The sequence below is a fragment of the Pinus tabuliformis genome, chromosome J (genome assembly GCF_031772625.1).
Source record: "Pinus tabuliformis cultivar Carrire ecotype Pingquan chromosome J, CPIR1, whole genome shotgun sequence".
Taxonomy (NCBI): domain Eukaryota; kingdom Viridiplantae; phylum Streptophyta; class Pinopsida; order Pinales; family Pinaceae; genus Pinus; species Pinus tabuliformis.
In genome coordinates this window covers 1,331,155,759-1,331,174,712 of record NC_142295.1, presented here as the reverse complement: position 1 = coordinate 1,331,174,712, position 18,954 = coordinate 1,331,155,759, and the positions used below count along the sequence as shown (strand labels likewise).

General features: G+C 39.4%; 1 protein-coding gene across 1 annotated transcript in view; it reads left to right on the top strand.

Moving 5' to 3' along the window:
• The window catches only part of LOC149232250 (pentatricopeptide repeat-containing protein At2g33680-like), a 90,982-nt gene that overhangs the window by 62,071 nt on the left and 9,957 nt on the right, over nt 1-18,954 (top strand). The window lies entirely within an intron of this gene.

Genomic DNA, 18,954 nt, shown 5'->3' with positions numbered 1-18,954 from the left:
CTGAATGTCGAGAGTGATGTGCCCAAATAGACCTATAACAAGAGGGGTTAGCTGAGCAATTCTAACTAGTGGTCTGGTGAGCAATCAAGAGGCAGCAAGTATAGAATAGAGAGATGGGATCAGGCACTAGAGACCAGCGCTGAGGCAAGAGAGGTAGAAGCAGGGCATTTCAGGCAGATGCAGAGGCAGCGGGAGACTGTGCAGTCAATAGAGGGCCTGCGTGGGTGATGAAGAGAGGCCCAGGGCTGACGCAGTCAAACAGGGGTTGACACAGTCAAACAGGGGTTGACGCAGTCAAGCAGGGGCTGTCGTAGAGTGTCTGGGAGTCACACAGAGGTTAGCCAAGATGACGCTCGGATTGGGAGAAGTGCTGGAAATTTTTTCTCTCTGTGGCTAAGCCAATTTGGCATCCTGTTGCACTGAAGAATTGCTGAATAATAAAATCCTCCCTTGTTGCACCGGTTTTCCCACATTGGGTTTTTCTGGGGATTGTTGTCCAAAATATCTGTTTCAATGTGTTGATTCTTGTACATTTATTTGTTTCTGTATTATGGTGTGATATCTGCAAAAAAATTTATTTTAATGTTTATTGAAGGAATTTCATAAATAACTTATTGAAGAATAAGTAGGAAAAGTAAATCAGATGTTGAAGTGATAGAGCTTTCACAATAATAGTAACCACAAAATAGCAAGTGATGAAGGAGTTCACCCCTCCTTGGCTACATCTCCTAGTCCAGTTTCTAATGCTTGGCCCTCTTTCATTATGCTAGAAAAAAGGTGATTAAAATGAGGTACTTTGCTCAAATGGATTCAAAACCCGCTCCAACAACTTTAGAGCTATCAAAAACCCCTGTCTAGCCTCTTTCTGCTCCCAAAAAGACCAAAAAGTGAGAATGTTATGAGCTTCCCAAGTTTTGTTGCTAGTCGACCCACACATTCGCCAAGTCCATCCAACCATCCTACAATTTCGCCCCATTTTCCGCTAACTGGCTAACAAATCGGCACAAATCCGGAGTAATTTGTGGGTTCATTAGATTTCCCAATGACCCCTGTCTGCATGCTCCTGGTCACATGGACCCCTATGGGACTAGGGATTGGCGCTTAGGGCCTAGCCCTCTTTTTGTGTGCGCCTAGTTTCGGGCATGAGGTCATATGGTATGTAGTTAAGGTGGGGAGGTCGTGGCTAAGCCCTAGCCCTCAGTCTTGCCCCTAGTCCTTGTGGGCACAGTGACCAAGGTTGGGGCTGGCCCTCGGCCCCTTTACCAAACCTCTACCCCATACGTTTTCTTAAATGAGATTTGGGTGAGTCCTTTTAAGAAGGCCCACCCTTGGTGCAATGGTATATGCAGATGTTTATTGGGATGAGGTGCTTTGATCGAACCCCATGGAGTGTTATTCAGATTTGGTTGGTCCACGTTGCACACCCACACACCAACGACTAATCAACCACAACCCAGTCAATGTGACCAATGCTTACCACATGGTGAGCTGTGATTGACCAAATGAAGCAGTAAGTTGTATGGATTGCTGATTGGGTAGCCTACAAAATTTTTGGCCAAAATTTGCCTATTTAGGAAATCGATCAGAACTCATTTTTGTGAGCATACGATGTTCATTTTCCACGAAACGAGTTGTACCTAATTCAAGAAGACGAGATCTACGCGGTCGTTCTAGTTTGGCTTAAATATGACAAATTTCATTTTTGAGCATATTTTTGAGCACCGGATCACTCCTCCCCACTTGAAGCTTTTGGACCCCAAAATCCTTTTTATTACTGAACATTTGGATGAGGGTACAACCCCCTCTCCCTTCCATTCTCAATCCACTAGAATTTTCCTAATTTCAACAATTTGAGCTTTTCATGAAAATTTATCTTTTTCCTTGATTCTAGAGACCCTGTCTTGCTATTGTAGATACCATCTTGCTGAAATTTTGCAGAATTTGTAGACAACAAATTGTCCTTGAAGAAAAAAACATATTTATTCCTTGGTCTTCAATCAAAGGAAGCTTAAACAAGTTGAAATTCTTCTCACATTGAACAATGTCGACATGACGATATTTAGCTTGTCTTGCCTTGTGCTTGGCTTGACTCTTGACCAAGTGTGTTCACCAGTGCCATGTACCATTTTGAAACCCCCAAGAATAACTTGTGGAACCTATGCCTTGTTTATCAATTTTCTTTGGAACTTTCTCTTTGACCTTTGCACTCTTTAGCACCAGCATCGTGTTCCCATCATTGTTCAACAATGATGTATGCTGCTGCAATTTGTTTTCATCTTGTTTACCTCTTTTAAAAGGGAACATCTTAGATCCCTGAAATAACTTATTACAACCATTAACAACTTCAATGAAATCAAATTTTTCATTTGATGCATCTCCTTGAAAGGCCTCATTCACAACATCTCTATGCTTGAACATTAACAAAGAAATTTTTTGACTTGCATTCACAATTCTCTTCATTTTTCCTACATGCATAAGAGACAAACTCATCTTGTTCCTATGCACTCTAACTATGTACTCATTTCCAGTCTTGACAAGTGGTACTTATTCTCATGGTGATGAATATTTCCCTCCTATCAAAAAGATATGGGCTTCTCAAAACAATACCTGAAATCTCAAGCGGAACTACATCAAGTTCAACTTCGTCAAGAAAGTTTGCATTGATTACAAATATTAAGATACACTTCCTTGTCACCTACAAATTTGCATTCTTACATATCCAGCCTAAAGGATTAGGTCTTGGATGTGCAACAGTTTCTAGATTTAACTTCTTGAATAAGTCTTTAGAATCAAATTTGCTTGAGAACCACTATCAAATAGTGTATCTATTTTGGTATGCTTTGAAACAACTCTAATGTGGAAAAGTTCCATTCTTGTTTCATCATTTTGAGTATCATTGGAACAAATTGAAGAACTAGTGCTTGCGATGTTCTTACCTTTCAAACCCATCGTTGTAATCTTGGTTTCATCTCCTGAATCTAAACCTAAGTCATGTTCTATAATTGTAGTTGTTTTCTCCTTCTCTTTTCTTTTAAGTTTGTTGGGTTTCAACTCTGGATGGAGTTTCCAGCAATGATCTTCATCATGGTCATTTGTAAAACAATGTTTGCATGTGAGTTTTCTTTTTCCATTTTAATAGAAGCATTCTTATTCCCTTTTCCCTTAAACTTACCCTTTCCTTTTTCTACAATTTTAAGGGAACTCTCACTTTTCTCATCTGAAATATGTTTTCCTCTTGCTTCTAGATGTGTGGCTTGAACACAAACTTTATCTAAATTTGTGGGATTTAACATGAGAATAGTGTGCCTACGGTAGCTATGTAAACTTCCTATATATTTTAACAAAGTGTCTTGAGATGACAAATCTACACCTAAAATCAGAGATCTTCTTCTAAACTTTTGAGTATAATTTTGAACTCTTTGTCATTTCCTTGTCTAAAATTCTGCCAATCCATAATAGAATTTTTCATATAAGCTAAAGCATAAAACTGTCTTCTAAGTGCAGCAATAAAATCAATCCAAGAGGTTGAGACCTTACCATGCTTTCTCATATCCTCTTGTGTTTTGGATTCCCACCAAATCAAAGCAGCACTTTCCAACCATAATGAAGCTAGTTGAATCTTTGTTTCATCATCCTTGATGTTTTGAATCCTACAATATACTTCAAGTTTGTGAACCCAATTATCTAGTATTTCAGCATTAACCTCACCATCATACATAGGCAAATTGAATTTAATATCAAGTTTCAATAAGGGAGTTTTACCATGTCCCTTTGGAGATTGTGGAGGTGTTTGTGAAGGGGTAGTTTTGGAAGAGGTTGAAGATGATTGTGAAGATGAAGATGAAGGTGGAGAAGGTAGTGGTTTACCTCCATTCCCTTTTGAAGGATTTTCCTCATCTCCTCCTTTTCCTCCTGGAGAACCCTCTCCCTTTGGAGGCTTGGAGCTCTCACCCTGCAATGTTGTGTTTCTCTCTTCATAGAGAACTTTCACCATATGGGTCATGTCAAAGAATTCTTTTCTAAAATCCTCTCATCATTTGGCATGTTATCATCTCCTCCTTCATGAGACATGCTCATTGAAGCTTCAAGAACAACTTGAGGTGAAACTTGTGGTGGAGATTGTGGGAAATGTGCTCTCCTTGTTCTTGTCCCAAATTGAGAACCTATACTGACAAGATTTCCTTCTCCTCTCTTGAGCTTCAACCTTGTAAGCATCAAAAACACTTGCAAACAATTAAATCATCAAAAAAACAAATAAAAACTATGCTCTGATACCAAACTTGGTTTGCATATGAAACTGCTTGAGGATTATGTAAATTGAAAGTTAATGAAATGAGTTGTTATGGTGCTTAAGTTAAATTCTTTAACAAATTTAAACATGAATTTAACTCATAAATTGCAAAAAATTGTAGTGAATAAAGCCATAACAGTAACTATAAAATAGCAAGTGATGAAGGAATTCACCCCTCCTAGGCTACGTCTCCTGATCTAGCTTTCCAATGTTTGGCCCTCTTTCATTATGCTCAAAACAATGTGATTACAATGAGTTACAGTGATCAAATGGCTTCAAAACTTGCTCCAACAGCTTCATAGCTATCAAAGCCCCTTGTGTAGCCTCTTTATGCTCCCAAAAAAACCAAAACCCGAGAAAATTATGAGCTTCCCAAGTTTTGTTGCTAGTCGACCTACAAATTCGCCAAGTCTGGCCAACTGTCCTACAATTTTCGCCCCATTTTCCACTAAATGGGTGACAAATCATTGCAAATCCAATGGAAATTGTGGGTTCATTAAATTTCCCACTAACCCTTGTGCGCGTGCTCCTGGTCACATGGATCCACATGGGAATAAGGGCCAGCGCCTAGGGCCTAGCCCTCTTTTGGCGTGCCCTTGGTTCCAACATGAGGTCTTATGGCATGTAGTTAAGGTGGGGGGGCCAGGGCTAAGCCCTAGCCCTTGGTCCCACCCCTATTCCTTGTGGGTGTGGTGACCAGGGGTGGGGTTAGCCATTGGCCCCTTTACCAAACCTCTACCCCATACGTTTATTTAAATGAGATTTGGGTGGGTCCTTTTAACAAGGCCCACCCTTGGCACAATGGTATATGCAAATGTTTATTGGAATGAAGTGTTGTAATTGAACCCCACAGGGTGTTATTCAGACTTGCCCCAAAAAAATTTAAGTGGGCACCGAGGCACCACGTGGCATCCTCCGGCTGGGCCACGTGGCAGCCTATGTTTGGTCCACATTGCACACCCACACACCAACGACCAATCAACCACAACCCAGTCAAGGCCACCAATGCCTGCCACGTGGTGAGATCAAATTGGCGAAATGAAGCACAGTCAACCTTGCACGGTCAGCAGCCTGGACAATTGTATGGATTGGGAACTGAGAAACCTACACATCTTTTTGCCAAAATTTCCCTGTTTGGGAAATCAATCATAACTCATTTTTGGGAGCATACGATGTTCGTTTTTTGTGAAATGAGTTGCACCAAATTCAAGAAGACAATATATACATGGTCATTTAGGTTTTGCTTCAATCCAGAAACTTTCATTTTTGAGCACCAGATCACTATCACATCTGCACAAGTCAGTCCAGATTAATACAACACAATATCACAAGTATATTTACTCATACTTGAATACCAGAACCATAAAAATTTGCACAGGAAAATCTAGATTAACATTATACATATAATATCAATATATTAGCTGCAATGACCAAATCATTGTGTATGACCACAATTCATATAACCACAAATTAAGTACCATGCATGACTATCTGGCGCATGTATAGATAACTACACTGAACAACTAACTTCTCCTATCTACGTAACCACAACAACAATATAATGACAAACATGTACATAACCATAATGCTTATAACAATCATTAACCAATATACCTACATGCCCAACATACAAACCTATATGATGATATGCTCTTGCCTTGAGGTCTAGTGTTGCAACCTCGCTCTAATAATCTACTTCTCCTACTCTATCTCAACCAACATATCAGCATCGTAACATACCAACAACATCATGGTGACACAAGACCCCAACAATGACCATCACAATGCATGAATAACAAACACAGAGAAAACTAACATGCATGCATGACAAACACATTCTTCCCATCCAATACAATTGTTGAACCTGGGAGCTCTGATACCAATATGTAACCACTCCAAGTACCCAAACCCTTAGCTAACTTACCCTTTTAGTGATATGGGCCCCTAATTTCATGCATAACAAGGCTTCCATGTGACTGTAGGCCTCCACTCACATGCATAAGCCTGCAAGGTAGTGACTGAAGTCCCAATTTCTTAGTTTTGATCTTGCGACCCCAAATCAGTGCCACCTTTTCAGGTTTTGACTCCCAACAACTGCCCAAAACTTAAAGAGACTTTCTAGAATGATATAACATCAAGAAGAATCCATTCATTCAAAACTTAGTCAATAACTTTACCTAACCAAGCCTAACCATGACATTCATTTCGTCAAATATATGATGAATAGGAAATCTACAAGTCATGAATGCATATATGAACATAGGGGCCTAAAACTTATCTAAGATTTAATAAGAAGGTCTAATGCCATCTCTTAATAGCTACAATAACATTTGTTAGCTCATGCACTCATCAACCAACCAAATACATATAAATTCATGAACAAGCCATAGCTAGAGTATATAACAAATCCATGCTTATAATTAGAAAATAATCATCATAGTAACCATGACATAAGAACCATAAAATCATCATATTAACTAGTACAAATGCTTCATATATTTCCATAGATAAATATCTCTCATTAAATGATGTAAATTCCATCCAATTCAGGGACTTCCACATCCCACCCGACCATAGATTGGGTTGAACCAAATATTTATTTCAGCCAATCACCCTCGTGCCATATTCCAAGCATGAATGTGGAATCTCATGGGATAAACCAAGACATAAACAACCAAGGAAATCCAGAGGTTAAACCACCTCCACCCTCACGTTATAGTGATCTCTCCTAAACTGGTCCCAAGGTCGCAAAACCAAACCAAGCTTGGGCGACTCAAAATTCTTTCACCATCCCTTGAGGAATTTTCCTGTCTCCACCCACTTGTTGAGGGATTCTTGGAGAAAAACATCTCCACCCCCAACCCTTGGGATTTTCCTCAGACCACCTCAACCAGTTCCAAAACCTTCCGACATTCCAAAGCTCAACCAAGAATGAATCTCATCACACCATGGCTATTTGGAAATGGCAAGGAAATGATGAAACCATTGTCAAACCAGGAAAATCCCATGCCAATGATAACAAATGAACAAAATACATGCATGAATGTACCATGCATGCCAAAACTAGCAAATAAATCATACATGCAACCAATACCTGCAAGTAATCCTACTATAGTTGCTTGATCCAACTATTCCTTGCTTGATCCTTTCTTCCTTTGCTTTCTTTATCCTTACTTTGTTTGTCCTTGCTTTCCTTTGCTTGCTTACTTGCTTTTTTCATCCTCTTGGTGCTCTTCTCCTCTCTGAAACCAAATCCATAACTAAACTGACAAAAGGCTCCAAACTGATGCTCTGATGCATTTTTATTATTGATGCCTCTAATTTCTTCATTTTTCCTTTGTTTTCCTTCAATTTTCATCACATGAAAACATGTGACCTTTCATCTCCCTTTTCTCTTATATTCCTTTATTTTCGTAAATAAAATACCAATTTGTTATGTAACCAGCTCACAAAATAGAAGAAAGAGATAGATCAATGACTTCAAAGTACATTCCCACAAAGGAGCAATATGTTGACATTTTAACAAAGGCATTTTCAAGATGTAAATTCGAATTTCATAGAGACATGATCGGGGTAGATGATAATCCCTTTCTTGTTAAGAGGGAGTGTTGAGAAATGGCAACAAGAAATTCCAGTTTAATTTGTCCTTGAATTAAACTGAGAATTATAATCGAATTTTATTCTCATAGAAACTTGTAAATAGCTAATTAAGTTTAATTAATTTAATTAGCTTAGGCATTTCAAGTTGGAAGTCTTTGTGAAGTCATGTATATGTTCTCCCTATATTATAGGGGTACATGATGAGTTAAATATGAGTTGTAATTAGTTAACTAAGTTTACTGAGTTAAGTCCAGTTAAATTATATCCAAACTGTTTGAGGAACTAATAGTGAGTTAATAGTCAGTTGGTTGACTAATGCATTAACTAGTGTTACTCTAGTTAACTGAAGATTCCCTCATTATAAACTCATGCATGTCGTTTCTGAGAAAGACCTAGTTGAGACTAGAGTGCAGGGAGAGTGTACTATCAATTGTATGATTTACTAAGTTGTATAGATCATGCATGCAATCAAGAACTGAACCTTTAAGGGATTGTGCAGTTTTGGATGCATTGGCCTCCCATTAATATGGGTTGATCAGCCCTAGGAATTGCACAAGGAAATAAGGACTTGGAGAGCTATAAAATTGGCTAGGTGTTGGCCAAGATTTTTCTTGTGAGTTTGAGAAACATTTTACTAAGTGCTGGGATTATTCTTGAGAGAACAAGAATTGTATTATCATCTTGGATTTCTGATATATGCAATACAGATAGTGGGGTTTTAAGCTGTGGCTTCCCCAGATACTTATTGTGTTATGTGTATTTGATTATATTCCTCTTAATGATTATTGTTTTCATCAATCTGTTGGCTTCCACTGGTTGATAGTAGAAGTGGTTTCTTGTCTCTTGCTTTAGTACATTGCATGAGCTTGTGAATCTACAGGATTTTCTACATGGTATCAGAGCTGAGAATAATATACTAGAGGAGATTTTGAAGTTTTGAGCTCAGGGTTACACGTGAAATTCGAATTTTCATTTCATACTTGAGGATCAGCAGATGGCGTTCTAGGGTTTGCAGCTCAAGTATGTCTTGGAAGGAAACTCGAATTTTATATACTGAAGGGACAAGATGGATGTTGTTTTCATCAATCTATGGTACTTAGACAGTGGAGCTTGATTCCACATGATTGGCAACAAGGAGTTATTCAGTGACCTGGAGGAGAAATATCTCCAGAAGCATATCGATATGGGTGACAACGGGAAGTATAATGTTATTGGATTGGGCACGGTTACTTGTCGAAGGGAGCATGGGACTCCACTCACCTTTAAGAATGTTATGTATGTGCCTGGGTTGAAAAAGAACTTGGTATATGTTTCCATGCTTGAGGATAACAACTTTGATGTGATCTTCTTGAAAGGAAAGGCATTCCTTCGACACATAGCCACGGGTCAGGTAAAGAAGATAGAGATTCAGGTGAAGAATCTCTATAAGTTGGAGGTAGAGGAGTGTGTTTCTTTGAGCTCAAAAGTAGAAAGGGTGTAAGGATGAGACATCGGCGAGTTGTGGCATAGACGATTGGGCCACTTGAATCATGGATCTTTGAAGATATTGCTCTAGATCTCTACCAGTCTTCCCAAAGGTACGCTTGAGAAAGTTGATACATGCAAGGGGTGTACTTTGGGAAAATACACTAAGTCTTCCTTTCACAACAGAGACAGTAGAGCAGAGTCATTCTAGAGAGGGTCCATTTAGATTTGTGTGGACCATTATCGATAACATCCACTACCAAACACAAATATTATGTTACATTTATTGATGACTATTCTCATAAATGTTGGATATTTTTCATGCAGAAAAAGGATCAAACATTCACAAAGTTTTGTGAGTTTAAAGCATTGGTTGAGAAAGAGTTGAGCAAGAAGGTTAAATCTCTACAGAGTGATAATGGTGGTGAGTATGTCTCAAATGAGTTTAAGAACTTCTGTGAACCAGAAGGGATTAAATGGGAGTTGACGGCACCCTATAACCCTCAGTTCAATGGGGTGGCCGAGAGGAAGAATAGAATCATAGTAGGGGCAGTGAGGGCAATGTTGCATGATCAGGGTGTACCACTGCACATGTGGGTTGAAGCATACAACACAATAGTTTATGTTCAGAACCATAGCCCATAGCAGATACTTGAGATGAAGACATCAGAGGAGGCTTATTCCGATAAGAGACCAGATGTTGGTCACTTCAGGATTTTTGGGTCATCAATATATTTCCATGTGACCAAATATGCACTGAAGAAGCTTGAGCCAACAACAGAGTTGGGGATATTTGTGGGGTACATTGATACACCAAAAAACTATCAGGTGTACATGTCGACCAGTTGGATGACCGTGGTTCACAGGGATGTCAAATTTGATGAGGAGAAGTCCATGTGAGTTTCCCTTGAGAGGGAGCTTGAGCTACATGCAAATGAGGAGATTTTAACTCCTAAGGTTGAGGAGCCTTAGATTGATGTGGAGCATCCAAGTGCAGAGGATCCAAAAGTGGAGACATCCACTCAGACAGAGTCTTCTAGAGAGGGAAGAAAGTGCACTAGAGAGGCTAACAAATTTTTGGATGATGCATGGGAGAATGTGGGAGCACCCACTTTGCTACGCATGCAGAGGATGTCACCTGAGAGGTACATTGGATACATGGCTCTTATGGGTGAATATGTTGTGATAGATCCATCTTAATTTAAGGAAGTAGTGTAGCAGTCAATTTGGGTTGATGCCATGGTGGAGGAGTATGACTCCATAGTTCGTAATAGTGTTTGGGATGTGGTCCCAAGATAGAAGGAAAAATCAGTGGTGAGCTCCAATTGGATTTACAAAGTAAAGAAAGTTGTAGATGGTAGTGTGGAGAAGCATAAGGCTAGATTTGTGGCTTGTGGCTTTTCACAAGTAGAGGGAATTTACCTATGATGAGACCTTTGCTCCTGTCACAAGGTACTCATCAATCTGATCTATATTGGCACTATCAGCATAGATGGGTTGGAAGATCCATCAGATGGATTTGAAGACAACCTTCCTTAATGGCATGATGGAGGAAGAGGTGTACATAGAACAACTTGAAGGTTTTGAAACCTTTGACCGTGAGTCGCATGTGTTCCATCTCAAGAGACTATTGTATGGGTTGAAGCAAGCACCCCGTGCTTGGTACACCATGATAGATAGCTACTTCATCGGGTTAGTCTTCACAAAGAGTGAAGCAGATGTGAACCTGTACCACATAGTGGTGGAAGGCAAACTATTGATCATTGTACTTTATGTTGATGATCTCATACTAACAGGTGATTATCAGTTAATAAAATCTTTCAAGGAGGACCTTGCAAGAGAGTTTGAGATGAAGGACATGGGGCTCATGCATTAATTTCTTGGCATGGAGGTATGGCAGGGAGATGGGGAGTTGTTTGTGTCTCAAGGAAAGTATGCCAATGAGATACTCAGGAGATTCCGCATGGAGAGAAGAAAACCCATGGAGACTCCTCTTGCAGATAACTAGAGGATGGAGGATGCTACTTTAGGGGAAGTAGTGGAAGCTATTTTTTATAGGCATCTTATGGGTTCACTCATGTATTGGGTGAATGTTACACTAAAAAATGTCACCATGACTATTTGCAGTTAGTATGGCTCCATCCACTGTCATACTATCCTCCTTGGTAAAGTCTCATGCCTCTGCTCTTCATGTCAAACTTCAAGAAAGAGAGAAAAGTCATTTAAAGTCAATTATCTCTGGTACGCAGTTTCTCTTAGCCTTACCTGCGTGTACGCAACCCAAGTTCACAATACCTGCGTATTTGTACGCTAGGTATGTAAAGGGGTGGGTGCGTACCCTTGTAAAGGTCAAAAGGCGTGAGTTTCATCTCAGAAAAGTTACTTGTGGTCATTTCTAGAGTCTTCTAGAAGCTTGTTTGACGTGTATGAAGCGCCTCCAGATGGTTCATGTATCCCTACCAAAGAGGAACTTATCCCATCAAGAGGGGAGCTATCCCATCCAAAGAGGGGCTTATCCCATTGATGGTGGACCTGAATAACTTCCTCTAGAGCACTATAAATACAGGCATTGGGCCAAAGGGAGAGAGGTTAAAAGCTGAATATTCCTAAGGGTAGATGCTGCTGGAATTAGGACTTCCCTGTAGAAGCTTGTGAGGAGAGATTACCATCTTTGCTTGTTTCCATTGGGAGGTGGGTGAGCTGATCAGAGTAAAGGAGAACTCTTGTGGACCCTGGAAGGAGCTTGCGCAACACCAAGGCTCAGGTTGTAATGGTTCCTTTTGTTACCTTTTAATACAAATTAGTCCATTCTTCTCAACAATTTGTTATTTATGAGTTGTTTCATATACTCCTTGGTCTATATGTTAAATATGTTTTATTTTATGTGATATTCAGGGGCTATTTAATCGTTTGATTGTTAGTGAATGCAGGTTTCGAAGGGAAGGAGGAGCTCATCCGGATCAACGAAGCTGGACTACTACAACAGCGTTGGGTTACAGGTAGGATCTAAACACTTGATTTCTCATATTGTAAAAGCATATTTAGAGAAGGATTGCTCTTATTTGTCTTGTTTGTCACTAGAAAGTCTTAGGCTTCTAGGGAGGTCGGTTGTGTCCGAACTAACGACTCATTCTGTGTGACAAAATGGCGACTCCACTGGGGAATCCATGAATGTGTTTGAGTTCTTTTTGATTTGATATTTTGGTCTGAGAAAAATCGCTTATTTTCTGGTTTTTGGCTGTCTGACTGTGTATTTGGGTGGGTTAGCTTAGAGTTAAATTAGATTTTTATTTTTCTTAGCTTTGCCAGCAGTACGCAGCCTCTGATTTAGGCACAGTGCGTACTTGTACGCACTGCGTCTTTGTGCACAGGGCGTCCCCGCACCTGTGTAAACTGATCACCTGCGTACCCCTGTCAAATTTGAGAAAATTTCATTTTTCCTCTTTTTACTCTTTAGATTTTGTTTTTAATTTGTTTTTTCTGCCCAGATCCACTGGTTACCTGCCATAAATCTTCACCTAAGCTTGTTTCATTGGCATTCCTGCTTTAAGCTTTCATCAATTGGGTGTTTTGAGTCTCTTTTTTGAGAAATTCTTAATTTGATTTCCTTTGGTCATTACTTGGAGGTTTGTCTCAGTCTTTTCACAATTTTGCATCTTTTCGCCTTTGAGTGTTTTTATTTTTTGATCTTTGGAACTCTCACCCAATTTTCTCGACTTGCACTTGATTGGTTCTCAGATTACATTAGAATCATCTTGTGTTTGAGAATTCTTTTGCATAGATCACATTTGCATGATTAGAATTCTCATTTTCAGAATATGAATGAAAAATGTGCATAGATTACATTTGCATACTTTTCAAGTGAATTGTGCTTAGATTACCATTGCATAGTTTAAATTCTGAAAAATCAATCGTAGATTTAGATCAGCCTTCTTTGATTTGAATTTACACAAAAAAAAAATGGTTTGGAATTGATTTGCATTAGTTTTTCTTGATAAAATTAGTGCATTAGAGAATTTGTTATATTTTCTCTTAGTGATCAATTTTTTGCATTGTCGGAAGTGAATGGAAACTCTCTCCTTACTTTAGTTAGGATTCATCGAATTGAAAATATTACATTATCATATTCGATTGCATTCTGTTGAGTCGGGTCATAACACCATTGGTTTCATATCCATTTACCCATTTGAGTAATAACAGCCTTAATAACACAGCGCTTAATTAAAATTCATCTAGTAATTTTTACATTTCTAGGGCTCTGAAACACCAACATAGCTTAGGCTAGTGTCTTGGAGTAGGAGAGTAATTAACTCTCCAAGACAGTAAAACCAAACAAGTAGCTCATCTTGTGGTAGGATAAATCCAACTGTTACATTTATGCTCTGGGAAAGCTCCTCTTAAAGGAGAAGCACGAGACCGTGTCCGAACCAGTGAGGGGATCAATCCTCCTTCATTGGGAAAGACGCCAGATACGCACGTACTACAAACGGTAAACCTCAGATTATTTTCGAGGAGCCTGGGTCACTTGTCGATAAACCTTGGATTATTGTCAAGGAGCCGGCAAGGGGATTGAGCTTGTTACTCTGCCCTTGCGTGCTATCGGGTCGTAGACTGTTCCCCCAGGTATATTTGTTGCTGTTGGTAACCTTAGTGACCATTATCTTTAGGATTCTACCCGAGGTGACGGTGGAGGGAAGATCCCACTGTACCTGGAGCAGACGTCGGCTAGACTCACTTGGATTTTCTGGGGGGTTCACTTCACTCGAGACGGTTAAAGTGGAGGAACTTGGTCCAGTCTATTCATTAAGCAGGTTGCCGGGGTAATTGTTCCACCCGCCACTTCTGTACTGAATTCTGCGATGTTGAATTTCATCCCCAACTAGTGTTTTCGGTCCGGAAGGTTACTGTTTGTGTATGGTTTGAATCCTAGATTTGATAACGCGTGTTAATTTGTTTGTTTTTACTTTTAGAGACCATAGGTGTGAATTGTGAATTTTAATTGTTAGGTGTGAATTGTGAATTGTTAATTTTAGTTATAAATTGTTAATAAAATTCACTGAAGTTGAATATAATGGCAAATGTTCCGGAATTTACCAACCTAGGAACCCCTCCTAACGAGAATCCTAGTACTTTTCCTTACTTTGGAAATGTTGGTCCTCCTTATATGGCTACTTTGTCATTACCTGGATTTACAATAGGTTTACCGATATGGTTATTTTCAACTTCGTTGACCCAAAATACTCCTATTGTTCCATCTCAACCGGATGCTTCACCTCAGCAGAGTTCACCATCTCAACATCACCAACCTTCTGTTGACCCTTTACCTTCTTCGCCTAATTTTTCTTCCTCCATTTCTTCCTCTTCGCCTGGTAAAAGCCTTGACGCTAGTAACCAGGAGGCTAAGAAGAAGAAGAAAGGGAAGAAGAAGAAGAAGAAGAAGAAGAAGAAGCAAGATAAGAAAGAAGTCAACCAAACAACCACGACTGTAAGTGTTAGTTGTGTTGAGGAAAACTCCGACATGCATCGTAAACCCAAATACCCTTGCAGGCTTTGTAAGGGTGACCACTTCCTTGTCAATTGTCCTGGTATTCCAAAGGTCCTGGAAGTATGGTCAGAAAAATCTCATCAACTTTCCATTGATCCATCAACCAGTGATAGTCAGGTTCCTGGGAAAAAGGGTAAAGTTAGGTTTCCTTGTAAGTTATGCAAAGGGAGTCATCAAACTCACATTTGCCCTCACATGGATGAAGCCTCAACATTGTTGGAAAACCTTACTGTTCCACAACAAGAATTTCCAACTGGTTACCGTGAACTTTCTCCCAACCTACCATCAACTGACGGAGTGATTGATCTAAATTCAAGTACAGTCGATCACACTCTTCCATTGGAGAGTGAAACTCATGTCACTCAGGTTGATGATCCGTTAGTTGATCAAGTGGTCGATTCAATTTCACATTCGGTCGATCCCACTTTCCCTTTAGAGAGTGAACTTCATACCGCTCAGGTTCTTCTTGTTACATCAGATTCTTCTATGCCGGGGGGCATTTCGCCTGTTTCTACAGAACCCCCTCCAAGCACTGAGGTCTTTTCCTTTGATTGGAATAGACTGACAGAACCTCGTCTCCCTTCCTCCATCCCTTTCCAAATCATTGTCAAGGCTGGTAGTAGGGACATACATCGTACTCAGGTAGATGAAGGTGCTTCTGTTAGTATTTTATCCTCAACTGTTTGGAAAGCTTTGGGTTCCCCTCAGCTTGCGCCTATTACGCAGAATCTGAAAGCTTTTAACAGAACCATTAGTGAACCTTTAGGGATCCTTCCTAAGTTTTCTCTTACATTGGAAGGTAAAACTGTCTGTATTGACCTTATGGTAGTTCGAGGTCCCTTGGATTTCAATTTACTCCTTGGGCGAGACTATGTTTATGCAATGAAAGCTGTCGTATCGACACTCTTTCGCGTGATGTCTTTCCCTCACAATGGCAGTATTGTGACTGTAGACCAGCTTTCGTTCCCTAGTCTTGTTTCGACTACCAATAATATGACACCCCTAAATGTTCCTGATTATAAAGTGGTATCTACCCTGCCACGGGTTAATTATGTGGCAATCGGTCCCATGTTTTCAGTTACCGATGTAAGTGAGCCTCTCACTGTTTGCTCATCTTCCTTTGATTTAGATCCGGTAATTGACATGGAAAACTCTATGGGATTACTTGAACACGATGTTCTTATCCCTTTTGAGTCCCTTGACATGTGTTCCTTCCCGAGAAGTATTCTTCCTTCTGATGAAGACCTCTTGGAAGCCATGATCAAGGTGTGTCCATTGACATGTCTTTCCTCCCGTTGGAAGCCATGATCAATGTGACGAGGATAGTTTTTCCTGTATCAACCTCGTTAAAAAAAGAAATAGGTTGTAACGAGGAAAGTTCCTTTTATTGTGTCAACCTCGTTAAAAAATGAATCAGTGTGTACGAGGAAAGTTCCTTTTACTGTGTCAACCTCGTTAAAAAATGAATCAGTGTGTGTGAGGAAAGTTCCTTTTACTGTGTCAACCTCGTTAAAAAATGAATCAGTGTGTACGAGGAAAGTTCCTTTTACTGTGTCGACCTCGTTAAAAAATGAATCAGTTGTGTGAGGAAAGTTCCTTTTACTGTGTCAACCTCATTAAAAAATGAATCAGTGTGCACGAGGATAGTTCTTTTTTTTTTTTTTTTCTGTATCAACCTCGTTAAAAAATGAAACAGGCTAGCATGAGGATAGTTCCTGTTACTGAGTCAACCTCATTAAAAAATGAATCAGGTAGATTTTAGGATATGTAGGTAGATTGTAGAAAGTAGGATTTTGAGGACAGTTCCTATTACTGAGTCAACCTCGTTAAACAATGAATCAGGTATGAGGATAGTTCTTTTCTTGTGTCAACCTCACTAAAAAATGAAACAACTCCCACGAGTCTCTCCAAGATCTTGAAAGTAAAGCTTCATTCCATCCACCTCATTGAATGCAATGAAGCTTGGGGGGCATGTGAACTTATAACAAGCATAGTTTTTGTTTCAAGCTTGCGTAAACATGAAACTGAATCCGAGCATAGTTCTTTTCCTGTGTCAAGCTCGTTAAAAAATGAAACAAATCCTCCTCTAATTGAGTCGAAAGTTTGACTAGGTCTCATAAATGTCAAGTTGTATATTTAGGTTAGTTATTTCAGTATTTTGCATAATTTTCTTACAGTTTTAGGTTGAGTCTTTCAAATGATCTCTTAACTCAACCTTCATTTCATCCAGCTTGTACTTAGTTGAATGAAATGAAGCTAGGGGGGCATGCACTCTAGCAGTTATGCTTAGGGGGCATCAAGCACAGTTTTATCTCTGTTTCAAGCTTGTGTAAAAATGAAACTACTTTGAAGCATAGTTTTTCTCTGTTTCAAGCTTTTGTAAAAATGAAACCTATCTCGAGTCAATTTCAGTTATTTTCAAGACTCGTTAAACTCATGAAAATACCGAGATTATTTTGCTATCTTTCGTTCTCGTAAAACAAATGAAAATGCCGAGTTCTTTCCGTCTTTTCTTGCTCGTAAATTAAATTGAAAGTCAGCCATATGAGTACATTTTTATCATTTTTTCGAACTCATTAAAACTTACGAAAAAGTGAAAACCATGAGTACATTTTATCATTTTTTCGAACTCGTTAAAACTTATGAAAAAGTGAAACCTTGGAGTTCTCTTTTAAGCCCTTTTCAGACTCCTAAAACATGAAAATATTGCCGAGTTTTTCTTTTTAAACTCGTTAAAACGGAACTAAAAAGACGGTCCACTTACAGCTCTTTTCCGACCGTAAAAAACATGAAAAGATTGCCGGATTTTTGTCGTTTCAAATTCGATACTGGAAATAAAACGACGTGTCCTTGATCGCTTTTTACTTTTCAGGTCAAAGACACTAATTATGAAAGTACTCCTTGGTCGCAAGACTAAGCGGTTCTCTCAGGTATTATTTTATACTTTTTCGGGCTTGGGAGACACAAATTTACGAAAAAGTTCACCTTGGAGTCTTCTTTAGTTTTTTCAGACTCTCTAAAATTGAAAAACGCCGAGTTTCTCCTATACTGGACTCGTTAAAATTTCACAGTAAAGGACCTGTTCGATTACAAACAGGAACGGACCACTCCTTCTTAGGGTCCGAATCTAAACTAAGTTGGACTCATCCGAAGGATGAGCTTATAATCAAGCATATGTTATCCTCCTCAAGCTTGTAAAAAATAAAGAGGTACTTGCCAGAAATGGTGGGGGAAAAGAGAGAAGAATGAACCTATTTGTTATCCTTTGTTACAGAAGAACCTTATCACCGCTCTTGAACACGACACTTTTTATTCACCTGGGTTGGGAAATCCTTTACCTTAAAGCTGATAAAACCACTTTGAAAGTCTTCAACCGTTTCTGGGTATTAACTTTGGGTCAATCGTCACCAAGCCATCTGTCGTGTCGTTATGTGTTCAATAGGTCTCTGCAAATAAACCATTCATATGCAAAATACTTGTCATCCATTTGACCATCCCTGAGTCAGTCCTTACAGCTACATTTCTTCAACTTGATCTATGATTTCGTGTTGTGGGCTTGCCTGCAACGGGTCGCTTTCTATCGACATCAGCACATTATCTAGAAAGATGACTTAGAAATCGTCAGTACCTTGAAGTCTACATGCATCGATGGCAGGTTTCTCGCCTTTGACGACAGTTTACATCATTGACTTTCGATCAAAGGATTCCGTGACGTGTTCGACATCAACCCATTCATTCACATTTCATGGATTGTACTGGGTACTTTGAGAACCATTGACATCACTGGTGGTCTCTCTCACACTTGTTAACAATTTACATCATCGACTGGTAATCAAGTGGTTTCTACCATGTTCGACATCAACTCATTTATTCGCATGGATAGAATCGTACCAATTCAGGAAGTAGAGATGAAGACCCTGGATCTAGTTTCCACCATCCAGGCTGCGAGGAGTTTTGTATTCATTATATAGTAGACTAACCATAAACAGATGGCTGCGTCCATACTGTGTCTACAAAAGTATACAATTGTGATGTACTGCAAAATCATTCTTGT